The following is a 19,730-nucleotide window of genomic DNA, read 5'->3' on the forward strand; positions in this document are numbered from 1 at the left end:
TGGAAGAAGCACAAGCTGGAATCAAGATTGCGGGGAGAAATTATCAATAACTTTCAGATATGCAGATGGCGCCACCCTTGTGGCAGAAAGTGAAGAGGAACTAAAAACCTTCTTAATGAAAGTGTAAAGGGAGAGCGGAAAAGTTGGCTTAACGCTCAACATTCAGAAAGTGAAGATCATGGCATCTGGTCCCATCAGTTGGTGTGAAATAGATGGGTAGATGGGGAAGCAGTGGAAGGAGTGCCAGGCTTTATTTTGGGGGCTCGAAAATCACTGAAGACTGTGACTGCAGCCATGAAATTAAAAGATGCTTTCTCCGTGTAAGAAAAGTTATGACCAAATGAGATAGCATGTTGAAAAGCAGAGACATTACTTTGCCATCAAAGGTCAATCTAGTCAAGGTTATGGTTTTTCCAGTAGCCATGTATGGATGTGAGAGTTGGACTGAATAAAGCTGAGTGCTGAAGAACTGATGCTTTTGAACTGTGGTTCACATCCTAGTTGTAAAAGTGTGCTCTATCATTCTGCTCAATGTTCACATTAGGAAAGGTGAGTCAGGGTGCAGGACATCCTTTTTTTCATTTCTTATGTACATCGCCGTCATGTGGAATGTTTCCATAATTGCAATGCAGTTCAGTTCAGTGGCTCAGTAGTGTCCGACTCTTTGTGACCTCCTGAATCGCAGCACGCCATGCCTCCCTGTCCATCAGTAACAGCCGGAGTCCACACAAACTCATGTCCATGGAGTCGGTGATGCCATCGAGCCATCTCAACATCTATCGTCCTCTTTTCCTCCTGCCTCTAATCCCTCCCAGCACCAGCGTCTTTTCCAATGAGTCAACTCCTTGCATGAGGTGTCTAAAGTAGTGGAGCTTCAGCTTTAGCATCATTCCCTCCAAAGAACACCCAGGGCTGATCTCCTTCCAAATGGACTGGTTCCATCTTCTTGCAGTCCAGGGACTCTCAGGAGTCCCCTCCAATACCACAGTTCAAAAGCATCAATTCTTTGGCGCTCAGCTTTCTTCACAGTCCATCTCCCACATTCATACGTGACCACTGGAAAAACTGTAGCCTTGACTAGGCAGACCTTTGTGGCAAAGTAATGTCTCTGCTTTTCAGTGTGCCCTCTCGGTTGGTCATAACTTTTCTCCAAGGAGTAAGCATCTCTAAACTTCATGGCTGCAGTCCCATCTCCAACTCTTTGGGACCGCATGTATCACAGCAGCTGCCAGGCCTCCTGTCTATCACCAACTCTTGGAGCTTGCCCAAACTCATCTCCATCGAGTGGATGATGCCAACCAACCATCTCGACATCTGTCATCCCTTTCTCCTCCTGCCCTGAATCTTTCCTAGGATCTAGGCTCAGTTTTCCCGACTGCAGGCTCAGGGGACCCCTCCATGCCCAGTTGAGGGTGTGCTGCCCGCAGGTGAGGACCACTCCGTGCACGGTTGAGAACACATGGCCCGCGTGTGGGAACACCTCCGTGGCCAGTGGAGGCCGCGGGGCCCACGATTGGGGACCCCACTTAATGGGAGTTGAGGGAATACGGCCCTCGACTGGGGAACCCTTCATGTGAGGGCAGGGCACCTGTCCCTGTGGTCCCCGCGAACGCAAGAAGCGGGGGGCCTCAGGCCACGCGCCCAAGGAAACAGGGTCTCGCGCAGAGCTGCATGGTCAGGAAAGTGGAGCTCGCGCATGAGTGCTGTGGGATTGCTGGGTCATATGCAGTTCTATTTCCAGTTTTTAAGGAATCTCCACATTGTTCTCCATAGGGGCTGTACTAGTAGAGGGTTCCATTTTCTCTACACCCTCTCCAGCATTTATTGCTTGTAGACTTTTAGCTAGCAGCCATTCTGACTGGCGTGAAATGATACGTCACTGTGTTTTTGATTTGCATTTCTCTGATAATGAGTGATGTTGAGCATCTTTTCATGTGTTGGTTAGCCATTCGTATGTCTTCTTTGGGGAAACGTCTGTTTCGTTCTTTGGCCCATTTTTTGATTCAGTTCAGTTCAGTTCATTACAGTGGCTCCATCGTGTCCGACTCTTTGTGACCCATGAATTGCAGCACACCAGGCTTCCCTGTCCATCAATCTGTGGCAAAGCGGCCCTCTAGAATGGGTCCATCTTCCCGCCCAAGCTAAAAATCCGTGGCTTCTTATCCCTGTCTAGTTGCCACATTAATACTAAAAGGAAGGAATCGGAGCATTGAATTGTTTGGTAAAGAGCCATCAGAGATTGTAATTCCATATAATAAGGAGCAGCTTGATGCTCTTCTAATGTTTGGCCGATGACTGGCAGATTGCTATAGGGAATTATTGTGGTCAAATTTTGCATCCTTTACCCTCACATGTTTTGCTAAACTTTATGTTCAAACATCCAGTTATTTTTCCTGTTAGATGTAGACACTTCCCTATTCCAGATGCTCAAATAGCCTTCACTGACAGGTCACCAAACAGTAAAGCCTCCATAGTTACAAGAAATCATCAGAAAGTTTTTTGGAAACACAGGAAACTTCAGCTCAAAGAGCTGAAATCACAGCTCTTATAGAGGCCTTTTTATGTTTGCAGAGGAGGAATTTAACCTTTACTCTGACTCTCAGTATGTGGTCAGGCTGTTTCCACACATTGAGACTGCAGTTCTGCCCAAAAACAAAACTGCTGTCTTCCATTTGTTAACTTGATTACAGCTGCAAATTTGGGAAAGAAATCAACCATTTTTTATCGGCCACATTCGGGCTTATCCCGGTCTGCCTGACCCTTTATTTTTTTTTTTTTGTTTGTTTTTTTTTTTTTTGCCTGACCCTTTAAATGCTTTCAATGAGTTGGCAGATTTGCTAACCAGGATTTCAGTGGCTTCTGTTTTCCAAGAAGCCCGAGCTTCTCACTCACTTAATCATCAGAATGCCACTGCCTTATGATACCAGTTTCAAATTCCTCAAGAATCTGCCCAAGAGATTGTTCGTTCTTGTTCACATTGTCCTACTACTGTGAATACTTTGCCTCTGGGAGTTTACCCTCACGGTCTCAAACCTAAGTGCACTCTGGCAAATGGGTATAACTCATGCGTCTTCATTTGGAAAATTGCCTTTAGTTCATGTAACTGTGGATACTTTTTCTCATGTTATTATTGCAACTGCTCGTACAGGGGAAGCAGTTAAAGATGTAATACATCTTTTTACATGTTTTTCATATCTGGGCCTGCCAAAAGTTTTTAAAACTGATAATGCCCCTGGCTTGCACTTCTAAATCTTTTCAGCAATTTTGTACAAAGTTTCAAATTAAACATAACACTGGCATCCCTTATAATCCGCAGGGACAAGCCATTGTGGAAAGAACACATCAAACACTGAAGATCCATATTCAAAAACTAAAAGAAGGGGAATTTAAATACAGTTCCCCCGATCAGATTTTGCAACATTCTCTTCTCGTAATAAATAACTTGAATGCTGACTCATCCGGAAACACTGCAATACTTTGCCATTGGTGCCTGGAGCAATCGAATGCAAAACCGTTAGTAAAATTGAGGGACCTCCTCTCCGGACAATGGAAAGGTCCCGACTCTTTTTTAACCAGTGGTCGAGGGTATGCTTCTATTTTTCCACAGGATGCAGGCTCTCCAATTTGGGTTCCAGACAGACGGATTCGCCATGTCTCAGCTCCCCAAATACCAGATTCCCCAGCCACCGCGATCTCTAAAAAGGAAGAAGCCTCCTCTATCCCTGCTCCCTCCGCTGGCATGGGACGTGCTGCTGACCTCGGGACAGCTGACATCAGAAATCCCGGATGAGCAAGGAACGGAGCCACCCACCAGACAGATGTCACAACTTCATATACAGAATATTGGGTCCTCCTAATTCTTTGTCTCGCAGGAGACCACCAGGACGCCCAGCTCAGTCAACTCAACTAGCCCCCGTACCCAGCTGGGGACAGATTAGGGAGCTCTGTCACCAGGCACAGGGGATAGTTTCCCTACAGGGGTCTCTCAGTCTCTCCTGAAAAGGTGTTTATCGCCACGGTTGCTTTGCTCCCTTGCCAGATAAGCGCCTCTCCCATTCCAACCAAATATTGGGCGTTTCTCCTGGATCCTCCAACTTTCCAAGTTGTTACTTGGAACAGTGACCCCATATGGGTTAATACCGGCCAACCTCACCTTTTGGGAGGATCTTATACTTTCTATATAAAAGACCAATACTCTATTAATTTCAATTATACCTTTAAGGGACTAGCAGATGATTTTCCTGTTTGCCTTAATTTTCCTTCTGGCCATACAGGAAACTTTGTTACCAAGAAAGGATGTGTTGAAGCCTCTAAAAAAGCAGTTATGACAGACTCCCCAACCTCTAAATTTGCATCTAAAGGGGTCGGTCTGTTTGGATATTACAAGCTCCTATGCCTGGGGTGCTTGACCCTTATAAGTCCTTGTTTCTCAAAGCTCCACCAGAATATCCAAATTGTGATGATGTTGCTCCCTCAGATGTCATATGGAAAACTATAGATGATCATTTAGGATATCCCACTTGGAAATCTTGTACTTATAATTCGAGAATTGCTTACAGAATACCGGGAGGAAGAAATTATACAATTCAGGACTGGAGCAACCCAAATCCAGGTCAGGACCCAGTGTCCCACGATGACTTTATCATAGATTGGACAATTGGAAAGAATATTCAGTTTCTTGGCCATTAGCAGCCACTAGATGGCATCATAATCAATTCGTTCCCCCTATGCTGTCTTATACAGCTAAAGGCAAAAACTTTTGGCAGCCAGAAACTTGGAGAGCCCTTGCCGCTACTGCCCCTATTACTTTAACCCGACCGGACTCTATTTACTCTATTAGCTTGTCTACCCTCTCCTTATGTTTTTCTTTTTACTAATGACTCTGGAAGACAATATACAATTGAATTATACAGGTGGACCCAATGTAGTGTCTTGTGAACAATGTATGCTTTCATCTCGTTTAACTCCTCAATATAATGTCTGTTCTTTTGTGCTTTTAAAACGTCCACCCTATCTCATGGTGCCTGTAACTGTAACCACGTATTGGTATGATAACAATGGCTTTGCTGTACTGCAACAGCAACAAGACTTAATGTGGACACGATGGTTTGTGGGCTTACTTATTCTGGGAATATCAGCTTTGATAACTGTAATTACTTCTGGTACCGTGGCAGCAGTATCATTGACTCAACAAATGCACACTGCCCAATATGTTGATACGGTGTCCAAAAAATGTTTCTTTAACGCTGGCAACACAGAAAGTTATAGATAGGAAACTAGAAATGAGAGTTGATGGCCCAGAAGAAGCAATAATGCATATTGGGACTGAGTCTAAAATTAAAAATGGCTCTTTCATGTCATGCTGACTACCGGTGGATATGTGTTACATCCCTGAAAGTAAATGAGGCAGATTTTGAATGGGAAAGAATCAAAAATCATATTTTGGGTGTTTGGAACAGCTCAGATATTAGTTTAGACTTGGGGAAACTTGGTAATCAGATACAGATCTTGGAACACTCCCGATTAGATTTTACTGCTGCAGGAGAAGCCAATGACTTTTCCCACACCTTCTCTAACTTCATTTCTGGAAAGACTATTCTGTCTACTGTTTTCAGCTATGTTGCTGTGGGTGCTCTAATCTTGCTCCTCATAATCATTCTTCCTTGTATTGTCAGGATTCTTTGGCAGAGCATTCAGAGTCTTGCAACTGAACCACACCTGACTTTTAAAAAATGAAAAAGAGGGAGAGGCTGGGAGCCAGCACGGGAGATCCCACCCATGACAAGGTCATGTGGAGAGACCTGATGGGTAAGGCAAGTCAGGACTCAGGGGTTTCCCCTGGATTTTCCTGAACGTCTACCCCCCAAAAACCAGACTCTTCCTGCCTTATTGTACTGTATTTTCCACACTTCTGACACTCTCTGGAAAAAGTTAACTTAGGGCTTCAGTCTTCTGTATTTGAAAGGAATGTTTCACCTCAAACCCTCACTGATGCCTCTCTAACTTGCCTAACAGGTTCCCCTGGACTTTTTTCTTTACAACTTGAGAATTGTTTACAGCCCCCCAACTGCAGGAGGCACGAAGCTTAAAGCATCTTAAAGATACAGAACCTTTTCTAAACAGCTAAATATCATATTGGTGATGGGTTTTCACTGTTGAGTCAATGACTGCTGTCAGGCCTCCATACTCTTTATCTTTTAGGCATCTTAAGGATATTAATCAATGTAATTGGGATATAGAAATAGGAATAGAGTAGTTTCGATGTTAGCAACACTAGGCTTTTGACTTAATTACTTTTATTCATTATAAATCACTGTACTCCTTTTACTTGTTATAAATTATTGTACTTTTGCTATATAAGAATGTAACTTTATTTAGTGCTTTCTGAGAGTGGCATCAGACTTTGGGAAGAACAACAAAAATAAGTCTTCTGGTTGACAAACCCTTATCAGAGAAAAGGCTGTAAAATGCTAATTTGCTGTCTGGTCAGATGATGTAAATCACCTAAGACTTGTGTATACAAATAGGTATGCAGAGAGAAAAGCCTGGTTTCGATAAGAGTTAGGCCTGCTGATGCTGTGTAACTTTGTATTACCTATTGATCTCTATGTACAATCAAACATAAAAAGCCTTCTGAACAATAACGGATGGACCGGTTTCTCAGACTAGTCTCTCGAACTAGTTTCTTGAAAATCTGGGTCCCCCTGTGTCTCTCTCTCTCTCTCTCTTTCTCTCTCTCCATTCCTCTCCTTGTTTGGCTGAATTCCCATCTGGAGTGGGGTGGCTCACCAAGTATACTAACTTGCCCCAGCTTTTAAGTCCCGTGAGAGAGGGAGCCAAAGGTGGGACACCCTCCACGATTTAAACGAGTGCCAGTGGCCTAATGTAGATGGTGCAGACTTCTTGTCCTGGAGTTTTATGGGCTTTCCCTGTAAGCCAAGTTATTCAGCATCTTTTCTCCACTAAACTTTCCTACTATACTATTTCTTCTTAATTTCTTTTAAATTTCTAATTAAATAAATAACTTTTCCTCACCTATGCCGTTCATCCTTAGAATTTCCCTGGATCCACTGGGCTGGATCCTGGCAGATACTGATGGTTTACTGGGGGCAGTGGTGGCGGGGAAAACTTTAGGAGTATATACCACTGCAGATGGTGATTGCAGCCATGAAATTAAAAGACGCATACTCCTCGGAAGGAAAGCTATCATCAACCTAGACAGTCTATTCAAAAGCAGAGACATTACTTTGCCAACTAAGGGCCATCTTGTCAAGGCCATGGTTTTTCCAGTAGTCATGTATGGACGTGAGGGTTGGACTGCGAAGAAGGCTGGGAGCCGAAGAATTGATGCTTTTGAACTGTGGTGTCGGAGACTTTTGAGAGTGCCTTGGACTGCAAGGAGATGCAGTCAGTCCATTCTGAAGGATATCAGCCCTGGATTTCTTGGAAGAAATGATGCTGAAGCTGAAACTCCAATATTTTGGCCACCTCATGTGAAGAGTTGACTCACTGGAAAAGACTCTGATTCTGGGAAGGATTGGGGGCAGGAGCAGAAGGGTACAACAGAGGATGAGATGGCTGGATGGCATCACTGACTCGATGGATACAAATCTGAGTGAACTCCAGGAGTTGTGTTTCTCAGTCTATGGTTTTCCTCTAATTCTTTGCATTGAATGCTAGAGTTCAGTTCAGTTCAGTTCAGTTGCTCAGTGTTGCATGACTCTTTGTGACCCCATGAATCGCAGCATGCCAGGCCTCCCTGTCCATGGAGTTGGTGAGTTGGTGATGGACAGGGAGGCCTGGCATGCTGCGATTCATGGGGTCACAAAGAGTCATGCAACACTGAGCAACTGAACTGAACTGAACTGAACTCTAGCATTCAATGCAAAGAATTAGAGGAAAACCATAGACTGAGAAACACTAGAGATCTCTATATGAAGGTATACATACCAAGGGAACATTTCATGCAAATAGGGGCACAATAAAGGACAAAAACCGTATGGACTGAACTGAAGCTGAAGATACTAAGAGGAGGCAAGAATACACAGAAGAACTATTGATAATGACCAAGATAACCACAATGGTGTGCTCACTCACCTAGAGCCAGACTTCCTGGAATGAGAATTGAGTTGGTCCTAAGGAACCACCAATAAGAACAAAACTAGTAAAGGTGATGGAATTCCAGCTGAGCTATTTCAAATACTAAATGATGAGGTTGTGAAAGGGCTGATTCAGTAGGCCAGCATACTTGGAAAACTAAGCATTGGCCACACTACTGGAAAAGTTCAGCGCTCATTCCTATCCCAAAGAAACGGCATGTCAAAGAATGTTCAGACTACCAACAATTGCACTCATCTCACATACTGAAAGAGGAATGGTCAAAGTCTCCAAGTCTTCAACGCCAAGTGAACCAAGAACTTCAGGACACTCAAGCGGGATTTAGAAAAGGCAGAGGAACTAAGAGCAAATTGCCAACATCCGCTGGATCACAGATAAAGAAGAAAATTCCAGTAAAACATGCAGTTCTCCTCACTGAGTAGAAAAGAGCCTTGGACTGTGTGGGTCACAACAAACTGGAAAATGCTTAAGGAAACACCAACACCAAAGCATCTTATCTGCTGCCTGAGAAATCTGTATGCAGGTGAAGGAGCAACAGTTAGAATTGGACTTGGAAAAATGGACTGGATCCAAATTGGTGGAAAGGAGTACATCAAGGCTGTATATTGCCACTTTGCTTATTTAATTTATATGCAGAGTACATCATATGAAAGACCGGCTTCGATGAAGCGCTACCCAGAATCAAGATAGCTGGGAGAAATATCAACCACAGATATGCCTATGAGATGTGCATATGACCACCTCAGATATGAGGATGATACCACCTTTTGTCAGAAAGTGAGGAGGAACTGAAGAGTCTGTGAAGAACTTACGTGATGTGAAGGACTGATGCACTGGAAAATGGACAGTGAAAAGGTTGGCTTAGAACTCAACATTCAAAAAACGAAGGTCATGGCATCTGGTCCCATCACTTCATGCTGAATAGAAAGGCAAAGAGTGGAAACACTGACAGACTTTACTTTCCTCAACTCCAAAATCACTCCAGATGCTGAATGCAGCCATGGGATTCAAGGATATTTGCTCCTTGGAAGAAAAGAAGAGTCTGTACTGATGAAAGTCAAAGTGGACAGTGAAAAATCTGGCTTATAAGTCAACATTCAAAAACCGAAGCTCATGGCATCCAGTCCTATCACTTCATGCTGAATAGAAAGGCAAAGAGTGGAAACACTGACAGACTTTACTTTCCTCAACTCCAAAATCACTCCAGATGCTGAATGCAGCAATGGAATTCAAGGACACTTGCTCCTTGGAAGAAAAGCTATGGCAAACACAGAGAGCACATTAAAAAGCAGAGACATTAATCTACCAACAAAGGTTCATCCAGTCAAAACTATGGCTTTTCCCACAGTCATGGATGGGTGTGAGAACTGGACCATAAAGAAACTGAAAGCCAAAGAATTGGTGCTTTTGATTTGTGGTGTTGGTGAAGACTCTTGAGAGGCTCCTGGATTTCCAGAAGATCAGCCAGTGAATCCTAAAGAAAATAGGTCCTGATATTCATTGGCAGGACTGATGCTGAAGCTCCAACAGTGTGGCTGCGTGATGTGAAGAACTGATGCACTGGAAAAGATGCTAACCCTGGGGAAAGACTGAAGGCAGGTGTAGAAAGGGATGACAGAGGATGAGATGGTTGCATGGCATCACTGATTCAATGCACACGAGTCTGAGCAAGCTGGTGGGGAGCTGGTGATGAATAGAGAAGCTTGTGGTGCTGTAGTCCATGGGGCCACAAAGAGTAGGACATGACTGAGCGACTCAGCTGAACTGAACTGAATAATGCTTATGAGATCCAACCACTATAGCTGAGTCCTGGCTCCTGCGCTATGAAGTATTCAAAGTGTTGGATCAAATCTGATACAGCAAGTCTCTCTCAAGTTCCACAGAACTCCCTAAATATCCTAAATTTCTAACTGGTGACCCTGCACTTAGTCTAGTCTAGCACACTGAGGCATTAACGGTAAAAGCTCGGAGACCAGTGGCTACATTTCTTTATTAAATTAGGAAATATGCCCCCAAGGCCTGAAGACACGTCTGAAGCATCTGCCACCACCTCGGAAAGCCAGATCGTAGCTCAGAAATCTCCCCTTCATTCTCCTTTCCAACTCTGCCCAGCATATCACCCACCTGTAGCATTCTGTTCCTGGCCTGGGAAAGATTCTCTGTTTTGCAGGCTTCACTGAATTCCACGAGTGCCCATCCATTGTCCATATTATGAGCTGCCTGCTGACTGACTGGAAACATTTGAGGAATGGAAATGAGAGGATGAAGATAGGCCTGCACTGAAATATATTAAGTTCCATAGAGGGAACCTGCATTTTCTTTTAGCTAAGCTGTGTGTTGTTAGTGATTTGAATCCTATTGACCTGATCACCTGAGAGATGAGCATTTTCTCTCTGAAACTGGTACTAAAGGCTTCTTTGTAATGAGCCAATCAGCTCACTACAAAATTTTCAAAATAGTAAGTGGTCCTCGAGTAACACCTGATGACAACTTTGTCACACTTTGTCCTAAATTCACCTGGCAATTGGGAGAGCTCTAAGTGTCTGCTAATTTTCTTTTCACAGAAGGAAAAAAAACTGCTCATACATTTTCTGAGTGTATGTGGTTTTGAAATGAATCATTCTCTCAGAGAGTCTGTTACCTTCCATAGACTTGAGAGATAACTTGCTACTGTAACAAAATAACTATGCACCGAACATCCTTAAGCCAAGCAATACTGAAACATTGGAGTTTAAAGCAGAGTTATGCTTTACTGCAGAGCAATGCAAGGATATATGTGGCTTATGCCTTTAAAAATGGCAATCAAAAGACCTATATATAGAAAACTATAAAACACTGATGAATGACAAAAATGGATGGAGAAATAGGCCAGATTCATGGAATGGAAGGATCAATATAGTGAAAATGAATATGCTACCACAGCAATCTATAGCTTGAATGCAATCCCTTTGAAGATACCAAGGGTAATTTTCAAAGAACTAGAACCTATAATTTCACAATTTGTATGGAAATCCACAATACCTCCAATAGCCAAGGAAATCTTGAGAAAGAAGAATGGAACTGCAGAAATCAGCCTGCCTGACTTCATGCTATACTACAAAGCAATAGTCATCAATACAGTATGGTACTGGCACAAAGACAGAAACATAGATATATGGAACAAAATAGAAAGCACAGAGATAAATCCATGCCCTATGGACACTTTATCTTGGACAAAGAAGGCAAGAATATACAACGGAGAAAAGACAATATCTTCAACAAGCGGTGCTAGGAAAACTCGTCAACCACTCTCAAAAGAATGAAACTAGAACACTTTCTGACACCATAACAATAAACTCAAAATGGATTGAAAATCTAAACGTAAGAACACAAAATATAACACTCATAGATGAAACAAAGGCAAAACACTCTCTGATGTCAATCACATGCTGAGAGATGAGCATTTTCTCTCTGAAACTGGCACTAGAGTCTTCTATATAATTTCACTTTGGGTGCCCTTCTCCATGGCATAAGCATTTCTATCCTGGAGCATGATTTAAACCATAATGTGATACACATGGTAAGAAAACTACTAAAAGACTGACAAGACAAAATATATATTCTACATATACGACCTAGCCAATCAGCTCATTACAAAATTTTCAAAATAGTAAGTGGTCCTCAAGTAAGACCTGATGACAACAAAATGATCCACCTCCCAGAATAATGGCAATAAAGGAAAACTAAAAAAAAAAAGGGGGGGAGGGGGCATCTAATTAACCTTAAAAGCTTTTGGACAACAAAGGAAACTATAAGCAAAGTGAAAAGACAGCATTCAGATTAGGAGAAAAATAATAGCAAATGAAGCAACAGACAAAGAATTAGTCTCAAAAATATACAAGCAAACACCTGCAGCTCAGCTCCAGAAAAGTAAGCGACCCAAGCAAAAAATCGGCCCAAAACTAAACAGACATTTCTCCAAAAACATAGAGATGGCTAACAATCACATGAAAAGGTAATGAATATCACTCATTATCAGAGAAATGCAAATCAAAACCACAATGAGGAACCATCTATTTATTGTCACAAACATATATTTATTTTGTATTACCAAACATCTATTTATTATTACAATGAGGTACCATCTATTTATTGTCTACAAACAATAAGTGCTGGAAAAGGTGTGGAGAAAAAGGAACCCTCTCAGTGTGAATTCAAACTAGTACAGTCAATAGTGGGTGCCAGCACGGGAGTTCCCACCCATGACAAGGTCATGCGGAGAGACTTGACGGGGCAAGGCGAGTCAGGTCTCACGGGGTTCTCTTCCTGAGCAGCTACCCTGAAACAAAATCTGTCTGTTTACTCTCTGTTATACTATACTCTTCTGACATTACAGGGGGCTATCCCTGACCACCTTTCTCTGGAAAAAGTTAAGTTAGAGCTTCAACTGGTCTCCTGCATATGAAAGGAGTGTCTCAGCTCAAATCCCTCTGATGGCTCTCTAAATTGCATGACAGTTAGAGACTTTTATAACTTGTGATTTTTTACAGCCCCCCAACTGCGAGAGGCACGAAGCTTAAAACATCTTAAAGATATAGAGTCTTTTCTAAAGAGCTAAAAATGATATTGATGATGGGTTTCACTGTTGAGTCAATGATTGCTTCCAGGCCTCCATATTCTTTATCTTTTAGCTACCTGGAGGATATTAATCAATGTAATTGGGATATAGAAAAAGGAATATAGTAGTTTTGATGTTAGCAACACTAGACTTTTGAGTTAGTGAACTTTCTCTTTATTATAAATCACTGTACTCCTCTTTCCTTGTTATAAATTGTTGTGTCCTTGCTATGTAAGAATGTAACCTTAATTAGTGCTTTCTGAGAGTGGCACAAGACTTTGGGAAGAACAACCCTTTTAAGGCAAATAAGTTTTCTGGTTGACGGACCCTTATCAGAAAAGGGCCATAAAATGCTAAAGGCCTCCTGGCCAGAAGATTATGTAAATCACCTAAGACTTGTGCATACAGATAGGTATGCAGAGAGAAAGCCTGGTCTCAAGAAGAGTCAGGGCTGCTGATGCTGCATAGCTTTGCATTATCTATTGATCTCTATGTACATCCAAAAGTATAAAAAGTTTTCTGGACAATAAAGGATAGGCCAGTTCCTGGAAAGACTGGTTCCCCCATGTCTTCTTTTCTTTCTTACCCTATTTTCTGGCTGATTCCCATCTGGAGCATAGAGGCTAGCCATGTCTATAAATTTGCCTGGGTTTCTAAGACCCACACGAGAGGAAGCACAAGGTACAGCACCCTCCGCTATTCAAGCGAGTGCCTGTGGCCCTATGTAGACCGTTCAAGTCCCTTGTCTTGGGGCTTTATGTAAACCAAGGAATACAGCCTCTTTCCTCCTCTAAATTTCCCACTACAATATTCTTTCCTAATCTCTCTATATTTCTAATTAAATAGTCCTTTCCCAGATGCCGACTCCGTCCCCACTTCAAATTCACTGGATCCACTGGGGCTGGACCCCGGCAGGGAACAACATAAAGATTCCTTAAAAATCTGGAAATAGAATTGCCATATGATCCAGCAACCCCTCTGCTGGGCATACACACCGAGGAAACCAGAATTACAAGACATGGGTTCCCCAGTGTTCATCCCAGCTGTGTTTACAATAGATAGGACATGGAGGCAACCTAGATGTCCATCGGCTGGTGAATGGACATGAAAGTTGTGGTACATATAGACCGTGGAATATTACTCATCTATTGAAAAGAATGCATTTGAATAAGTTCTAATGAGGAGGATGAAACTGGAGCTTATTATGCCAAGCAAAGTATGTTAGAAAGAAAAATTAACGCATATATATGGAATTTAGAAAGATAGTAACAATGACCCTATATGCGAGACAGCGAAAGAGAAGCAGATGTAACAAACAGACTTTGGGTGGGACTCTGTGGGAGAAGGCAAGGGTGAGATGCTTTAAGAGAATAGCATTGAAAGATGTATATTATTGTATATGAAACAGATTGCCAGTCCAGGTTCCATGCATGAGACACGGTGCTCAGGGCTGGTGCACGGGGATGACCCTGAGGGATGAAATGGGGAGGGAGGTGGGAGGGAGGGTCAGGATGGGGAACGCATGTACACCCACGGCTGATTCATGTGATCCTATGGCAAAAATCACCACAATAATGTAAAGTAATTAACCTCCAATTAAAATAAAAAATTTTAAGAAGAAGTAAAAAATAGAAAGATTAGAAAATATTTTAACAGAGTGATAGTAAACATACAGATGGCCAGAATTCGTGAGATGCATGTCTATAAGTGCTTATAATTTTAAATGCTTGTATTAAAAAAGAATGCAAGCCTAAGCCAATGGTGTGGCGGGGGGGGGGGGTGCGGGGGTGCGGGAATCACAAACTCCTCCAAAGCTTTCAGCAAAGCCATATATAGGAAATGTGAGGGAGGGGTTGTGATTAGCTGTTGCAAACTTGTTGCTGTCAGATATTGTTTTCTGGAGGTAAGGTGGTGGTCAGCCAACTGTGTTCCTGTAATCCTCTGGAGGAGGAAATGGCAACCCAGTACAGTGTTCTTACCTGGAGAATCCCTGGGAGCCTGGTGGGCTGCCATCTAAGGGGTCGCACAGAGTCGGACATGACTGACGTGACTTAGCAGTAGCAGCAATCCTTAAGCGAAACAAATATTATTCCCTATTCCCTGAAAGGAGAGTCCCAAGATTGACTGTCACCCTCCAAGGTCCTGGTTGTGAGGAGGGGGTCCCTGTGTAGACTGATTGTCCTGTCTGGGAGCATTCATTGATCACCCAGGCTTGTTACTTCCAGAAGTGCCCAGTCCCAGCTGGAAGAGGCAGTTCTCAGTTTTCTGTGCCCTTCTCTTGCCAGGTCCCCCATACCCTGCCCAGCCACCTTCAATGAGGGAGCCAGGTACCCAGCATGAAGCTGGCTCTCAGCCTCCTCAGTCTACCCAAATGGGGAGCTGGATCCTGTACACTGTGACCCATGGAGACTGCCGCAACTGTTTGGACATGGAGGTGGGGATGGGACACATTGGCCATTGCTTTGAAACCTGGGCCAGGTCAGTGAGTGGCTTCAGCAAGGGATCCGGGACTCTGTAAGACACAGCCTGTCCCCAAGGTTGCCCAAGCTCCACAGTTTATTACCCAGCCCAAGGCCTAAAGGCCTAGAGGGCTCTGTGGGAAGGCTGTAATGTATCTTTCCGTACATTCTGCTGGGAGGCTTTCTGTTGGTGGTGTTGAGTTTTCTAACTTCCCTAATGGTCTTGGGCTGAGGCCTGCAGCTCCATTTTTCATCCTGCCTCTATTACAATACCTTCCTTGGTGAGCTTACTGAACCTGTGAGTCAAAGTTGGTAACTTGGGCCATCATGGGCCATTTCCACTAGACTGATGACCAAATTCTACTTGTGTCTATAACATAGGGATTTCAACTTAACAATGTCATGTGATGTAAAAACTTTCATCTTCCTCTAACTGAAGTATTTAACTTAACATAATGTCCCCAAGGACATCTATTGCAAACAGGGCTAAAATTTATTTATTCACTGCTGGAATTATAGTTGACATGTAATGTATTTCCAACAATTATTTTTGGACTATAATCATATTACAGTGTTGCTTTAGATTCTGCTGTATGTATGTCAAAGTGAATCAATTTTAAGTGTACATACATCCCATCAGTTTTGGATTTCCTTCCGATTTAGGTCACCACGGAGCAAAGTCGAATCCCGTCGTTCTTTCACTTTTCTCAAAACTTAGTTTTGTTTTGTTTTGTTTTGTTTTAACTGGGAGTTAATTCCTATACAATATTGTAATGGCTTCTGCCATGCATCAACATTAATAAGCCAAAAGTATATAGCGGTTCCACCCATCCTGGAACCACTCCCATATCCCTTCCTATGCTATTCTTCTGGGTTGTTCCAGAGCACTTGCTTTACATGCACTGCTTTGTGCAGATGAAAACCTGAAAGATGATTTTTCTCTATTTCCCATGTGAGAATATGGGTGCAGAGTTTCTACCTAAAACTGGAAACCTGTATTTCATGTTTGAAAAACTACTGGTATAATTTCCTTTATCATATATGGACTCATGTCTGTTTCACATAGGGATATCTGTGCACACGTCTTGCTACATGATGGGGACTCCTATGTATTTCAGATATGAAATTTGAGCAATCACTTCCCTGCCTGAATTCTGAAATTGTATTCATTTCCTATATGAAAATCTCAATGCTATTTTACTGACATGAAGTATGTAATTAAGATCTGGGGAACCAATATGGAATTGGAATTATCTCCTTTTCATGAATGAAATTCTGGACACAACTGTTTCTTTGTGAAATACTTAACTCCATATTTCCCACGTATAAAACAAGGACTTCCCACTGTGATATGTGGAGTTCCCTATATTGCCTGTATCAAAATCTAGGCATTATTCTTCTTCATGAAAGTTGGACTTCTCTATATTTCACATCAGAAATCAGAATGAACATTTTCCTGTGCGAAATAAAGACATCTATGTATTTCAGGTGAACCACTGGGTCTTCAGTCGCTGAAACACCTGTTTGCATTTGTGTCTCTGTGCATTACATGCATGTGTGCACTTGTGTCATCTGTTTGTGTGTGTCTGGGAGAAGCTCTGTTCCTGTGGGAAGTGAATCCCCATGTGCACAACCGTAGCCACTCAGGAGTCTGCTGTAAGCCTCAGGCCAGGGCGGATGGGTGGAGGGTGGGGTTGGAAAGGACAAGAGCTCACACCGTAGGGTAGTTTGGCATGGGGCTGCGGTGGGGGGCCCAGACAGCAAACCGAGGAAAGTGCTTTGCTTCTTGCTCAGAGCATGGCTGCATTCCTGACACTGCTCAAGCCTAAGACACAACTTTAGGGATGGACTCTGCAAAAGATGCACATCTGTGAGGCTGGGGTAAGCACGCCCCTCCCCCACCCCTCCCCCCAAATCCCACCCCTGCCCGTGGCTTGCACTTTGGATCCAAGGTGAGCACCTCTGTAACTGAGGTAACCAGGAACTCTGTATCAGCTGTGTGGATCACTGAGTACATAGTCACCGGCTGCCCCAGAGGCAATTCTAAAACCCTTGAGGATGTGACCGCACCTAATAGTTGAACCCTTCCTGTTCTGAAACTCAGAGACTTGACAAAAATTCTCCTTTTATTCAAAATGAGAGGATAGATATACTAAATAAGAGACATAAGCCAAAGGCTTGGATTTTATTTCTTTAGCCACACTGACTCTTCAGCGGGGTTGGTTTAAAAAGCCATATGTGCCCTTCCCAGGTCCGAGTAGCTCAGGAGTTTGGCGAGCGCAATCGCCGCGGCTTGTCACCTTTTCCGCCGCTGCTGCTCAGCTTTCTGGGTGGACCGCTGGCGCACCCCGTGGGGCAGACTGTGACTGTCCAGCACCCCCAGAAGTCTTAGCAAGGGAGCCTGCTTGCAGTTAGAAGCTCAAACCTGCTCAAATCATGCTGCCATCTGTGACTCTGATGCGGCATTTGGAAGAGTAAAAACACATGCTGGAAGATTACCAAGACAAAGAACAATTCTGGAATCTCAGCATAGGATTTTCCTTCTGTGGCTAAAAGGCTAAGCTACACTGAAAATATTTAGGTGCCATGGATCCAGGCTAAAGAACACCACATACACAGTTCCTCTGGGTACAATGTTGGGTCCAGATAATCTGATTTGCTCTTTCAACCAGAGCTACAGTCACAAGAAGTCCCCAAGGGTTGTGCATCATGAAAAAAGAAATAACACCGAGAACATCATCTGAGACATGCAAAAGTGATTGCGCATCTCCACCAGAAGAGGGCACTATCAGCTGAGTGCGGCACTTAAAGAGAGAAATACGTTTTGATACCTAAGAAAACACCTTCCTTAAGGGATACTCAAAAGAAAGGATAAAAGCTAACTGCAAAGAGGAAATGGTTAAGCGAAATGATTGTTTGAGTTAATAAGAACACATGACTGTATAATTCCAGTAGAGACTTGTTGAACAATCCTGGCAGTCTGCAGCAGAGGCATGCCTCTCTGCTGGGAAGCAGCGGTAAGAAGGTACATCTCTGTGCACAGTGGGCAACAAATTAATAGAATTTGCTACCCCGGGGGTCTTATAGGCCGACTTAAGAATGGGGAGAGGCTTGGATAAATTTATTGTTGTGAAATAAATAGTCACTTTTTGAAGGACAGAGGGCAACCTGGGGAATACTCTAATATTTAATGTCTGCAAAGTGTGTGGATGGGAGAGTGGAAAGACCTTCATGACTCATAGAGTGATGAGTCTGGTTTAGTCTCTTTGAAACTATGTGATCTTGAGCCCACTTGTCAATATGGGGGTCATACATAATACTGCAAACTGACATCACTGTAACAAGCTCAAAATTGATCACTTTTTCAGTGCCCTTGAAAGACACTGAATTAAGTTGCAAACAAAGTTCTAATACAAGTAAAATGCTTTATGTATCCTGATTGTCAGCAACCTCCCTAGGCTAAACCCCATGATCATCCCATTTCTCAGTCCTTATCTTGGTTGATGATTGGCGGTGGCTGAAGCCCAGTGTCACGGATGAGGTAGCTAGTCAGAATCCAGAGTGGTGGTGGTTTGCACTAGAGTGGAGAGAGTGAAAGTGATGACAAGTGGTCAAATTCTGGATGCAGTTTAGAAGAGTTGATGGGATGGACTGAATAAGAAAGAGGAGAGGAAGAGATTAGTCAATGATGACACCAAGATCTTGTACTGAGCAACTGAAAGAATGAAGAGGACTTAACTAGATGAGGACATTTCAGAAGGACACTGTTGAGGGGAAATATCAGGAGCACTGCTTTGGAAATGATGAACTTAAGGTAACTAGGTCAGATCATGAGATGTAAAAAGCATATAAGCTCTTTGTACTAAACTATTTAATCATTTATTTGAAGACACACAGTAACTTTAGTCTTTGAATGATTTCTATCAATATATGAATATTTAGGTAACACTTTTTATTAATTATTAGTCATAACATGAATAAAAATGTTAGTTACCAAAAAAAAAAAAAAGCCATATGTAAGAACAATCAGTCTGTGGACACCCGAGAGCTGTAGTCATCAGGCCTGATGTGAATTCACAAGTGAGCTCAAAGCCAGGTCAAGAGGGTATTCTCGATCCAGGCTGCTACCATTCAAATGCCAATTAGACATCCACAGATTATGTGACCCTGGACAAGCTGTTTTACCTGGCCAGATCTCAGTGTGCTCATCTATAAAATGGGTGTGAGGATGTCCCTGGAAGTCCAGTCGCTGAGACCTTGCCTTCCAATGTGGGGAGTACGGCTTTGATTCCCTAGACAGGGAGATAAGATTCCACACTCCTTGTAGTAAAAAACCCAAAACATTTTCAAAGAACAGAAATAAAGAAATACTACAACAAACTCAAAAAAGAGTTTAAAAATTGTACACATTTTTTTTAAAGTTACTGATAAGAAGCCCAAGGAGACATGAGGCAGCAACCTGCTTTCATTCTACAACTATGTAGCAATTACTGTTCTAGGTCCCAGCAGGGATCAGAAGGGACTCCCCAGAGACCTGCAATTCTGGTGGGGCTTTT

The 19,730-nt window shown here is 42.9% G+C and overlaps 1 pseudogene; it reads right to left on the reverse strand.

Annotated features, from left to right (window-relative positions):
* LOC132658890 (testis-specific Y-encoded protein 1-like) overlaps nt 1-19,730 on the reverse strand; it is an 89,974-nt pseudogene that overhangs the window by 50,577 nt on the left and 19,667 nt on the right.

Source organism: Ovis aries, chromosome Y (assembly GCF_016772045.2).
Source record: "Ovis aries strain OAR_USU_Benz2616 breed Rambouillet chromosome Y, ARS-UI_Ramb_v3.0, whole genome shotgun sequence".
Classification (NCBI taxonomy): domain Eukaryota; kingdom Metazoa; phylum Chordata; class Mammalia; order Artiodactyla; family Bovidae; genus Ovis; species Ovis aries.